Genomic DNA, 3,708 nt, shown 5'->3' with positions numbered 1-3,708 from the left:
ATTACAATCTTTACTCTGAAACCACAGCAGCAAAGAAAATACTTTTACAAACAAAAAAAGTTTCCACAACACAACTAGATAGAGTTCAATGTCAATGTATGGGGAACTCCCCAATCCATCATGGAGGACAGGTCATGCCCTGCAGGGGACCAATGAGCAGGGACCCTCTTCTATATATGTCCATTACTCTAACCCCAAACCCTCTTTCTTTGCTGCTGAAATCCACAAGCTAAGTCACTCCTCCTAGTTCTTGACTTCGTGTTGAATTTATGGAGTTTAGAGTGCTATTTATTTATGTTATCAATGTTATTTTGATGAGTTTGGGGTTTTATTACACTGTACTGTGGAAATGGTCATGTATTTTTCATGTTCCGTTGGTAACTGGCTGAGTGCCGTGTTCGTGTGCGAACGCTGACCTGCAGGTCACATTCATGCTTTGTAATGCTCCGCTGGGAGCCTTCTGCTTCTGCAGTGTTTGTTTATATTTCTTCAGCCCTGAGAGGCCTTCTAATCAGGCTGCGGCTATGTGTGAAATTCTTTCCCTCCAGGCAGTGTTATTTTTAGCAGCTGCCCCAGCCCCAGAGCCAGCGCACGTTTCCCACAGGTGGTTTGGGAACGCTTGAAATTCTTTTCACTTGAGAGGAAGTTTTGTTTTTGTTTTTCTACAAGTTCATTATGTAAGCGGCAGTAGGAACCTGCGCGCATTTTTTCCAGGACTGTAAAGGCTGCAGCTTCTTTTACTCATTAACTTCCCGCACGTCGCGTGTGTGTGTTTTAATGTTTACATGCGCATTGTCATTAGTTGCATACAGGCTAAGCCTGTCCTGGGGATCCGGCTGGGGGGGGGGCAGTTTGCTAGGCCCTCCTTTGATGGGAGTAACTTCCATGAGCATTCCTGAAAAGGGCAGCTGTGTCCTCTTTTTAGAGTGAAACGCTTGTATTTCTACATTTAATTTATATAGTTCTATGGTGGTGAGGGATGTTTCAGCCCACAAGAGGCATAGCTCAAGGAGAGGTTTGCAGGTTTACCAGGCCGAGGGGCCTCGGTTCGCTGCCCGCCTTTGGCGGTATACACATGTGGATGCGAATGTGTATTTATTTATAAGTATTCACATTAATGTTTATATTTATTCATATAATATATATATATTTAAAATTGATATTTTATTTTGTGTTTAAATTGATATTTTCAGTATATATTAACACCAGTTCGCCTACTGAAGGGTGCTTTGCCTTCTTGGTAAGTGCTATATCCGGTTTAGCTTCAGGTTCTGCCTGAATTCTATGGGGAGGTTAACCCCTCGTATACTGCTGGTTTCCACACCCTGCGGGGGTGACCAGTTTCAGGTACTCTGGTGGTGCTCTGGAATGGTACCGTCACCTGCTCGGTGGCAGGATTGGCTTGTGTTTCTGCGAGGTGATCCCTCGTATACTGATGGTTCCACACCCTGCTAGGGTGAGCAGTTGAGGTACACTTCATCAGTGTATTCCTCACTTAAAGTTGGCAACTTTGTCGGTGTGCTGCATATGGCGTTGGTGATTACCTTAACGGTTTGTGTGCCATAACCTGTTTGGTTTCAGGTTTCTACCTCAGTTCTAATGCAAGGTTACCCCTCGTGTACTGCTGGTTATCACGCCCTGCTCGGGCAAACAGTTGAAGGCACCTCAGGGTATTCCTCCCTTATGGTTAGCAGTCTGTTTAGATGCTGCATATGGCAGATGTCATTATTTCGGTAAGCACACCGTAGCCTGCTTGGTTTCAGTCTTTGCCTGGATTCTGCGGCGAGGGACCCCCTCGTGTACTGCTGGTTGCCACACCCTGCTAGGGTGAGCAGTTAAGGTGCACTTGCCCAGTTCTCTCTTTTGCTAAACATTATGTTTAAGTGATGAATGGAACACATTGGAGTGTTCAGAATTGTCAGTGGCCCGGATAGCTCGGTAAGTAGCAGCTTATAGAAGGGCCGGGGGGGTTTGGACCCCTGTGAGGGCGTAACCCCTCTTCTTTGGATATTTTATATGTCTATTTTATATAATTTATTAAGTACTTTAAAGAAAAGAGTGTGTGGAGGTTGTGGTAAAACAGACCCATGTGGGGGGTTGTACCTTCCTCTATTGACACTGGTGTTAACCTTTGTCTTTTAGTTAAACTTCTGTCGCCCTTTACCGTAGTTAGTTTCAGGACAACTCAGTCCTTCCTTAGGTCTTGCTTTCCCCGATATCAATTGCTCCACCCAACACCTGTGCTGATTAAGCTGCTGTATTTTCTCCCATCATGAGGAAGAAACAGATGATGCGTTATGCCTCTGTTGAGGTCTGCAGGGCTGGAGGCTCTCTATAGTGGGGACGGGGTTTCCCTTACTATTTGTCCCATTGGACATTCTTTTTACTTTTGAACTGTTGGTGGAGACAGGGTCAGCTCGTGGGTAACTGTTCAGTTTTGTTGCATGGCAAATTGAGCAACCGTGTTCTACTTGGAGAAAGTGTTTGGGAAACACTTGATGATATCAGATATATGAGTTGCCAAACAATAACTTTAGGGCGCTTGCCCCATGGGTTTCCTCCCAAATCTTGGCCTGTGGTTCAACTAACCGTCTAACAGTGTGTTGCACTTTCTCCTCTGCTCGAGGAGTTCAGGCAGGCTTTTGTACCCTCAAGAGCGTTGCTTAATCTCTTTTGTTGTGTGTATATATATATAGACATATACATTTTCTACAGTGCACCGATTAGGGTGCTGTTTTTTTCTCATCCGTACTGACCCTACTGATACAGGTTCCTAATTTTGGAGAGGTCTAAATAAGTATTTTATCCGGCTGAGATCGATAAGTGAACACTTCACGTCACACACCGTTCGTAATAGTGATATGCACCACTCATATACCTGAGGGTTCGTAGTACTGTATAAGTACTGTTTGCTATGGACAATGTGCTTCATTTTCTTTTTTCCCTGATTCCCTTAGTGGCCAGTCAGCCTCACACGAATACAGAGACTCAGATCTCGGGTTGGAGGGGACAGTGGTCCCAGATTTCTTTCACAACCTGTATTTACGAGGCATTGATCATTTTCCCCTGAGATCTTTCCCCCTCATTCCCATGCTCGTCATCCTTGGGGGATATTGTATCATGATATACACCACGTGGAGTATCGCCCGATGGTTTTTCCGGTTTTTCTTTTACAGGAGTTCAGACTCAGGGCCAGTGCAGACTCGCACTAAGCATTTCCCTCCCGTCAGTTACTTTCCTTTGCGCTATTCCTGGTATTTCAACAGGTTAAGCGGAGCCTGTCCACGGTCAGGGGGTTGGTTAGAGTGTATTTATTTCTCTTAAGGGTGTTAAAAGCGGGGTTGTAATGTGGTCCTCAGGGTAGCCTTCTTCTGGGTTGCAAGGTTTTTTTCCCTTGGTTAAGTGGGGGAAGGTTCTCCTCATTTGTGAAGGCTCAATATCCCTTGGTGAGATAGAGGGGTCTGGGAGTGATACTAATCTCCCTTCCAAGTTATTATGACCCTCTATCACAATGTGTTCCAGCGTCTCTACATTAACTGTCAGAAGGTGTCTGCCAGTACGATTCCCAGAGGGCTGGGATATTTATATTCAGTTAATGACTTGATTCTCCTAGTCACCTGCATGGCAGGTGGACCTTTGGGTTTTCACAAGAGTTTGTTTTTACAATAAGGTGCCAGCTCAGGGTGCTGTGAGCTTCAAGGCTCTCCA

The sequence above is a fragment of the Ambystoma mexicanum genome, chromosome 11, assembly GCF_040938575.1.
Source record: "Ambystoma mexicanum isolate Mex_15411 chromosome 11, UKY_AmexF1_1, whole genome shotgun sequence".
In the NCBI taxonomy this organism is placed as follows: domain Eukaryota; kingdom Metazoa; phylum Chordata; class Amphibia; order Caudata; family Ambystomatidae; genus Ambystoma; species Ambystoma mexicanum.
This window is presented reverse-complemented; position numbering follows the sequence as displayed.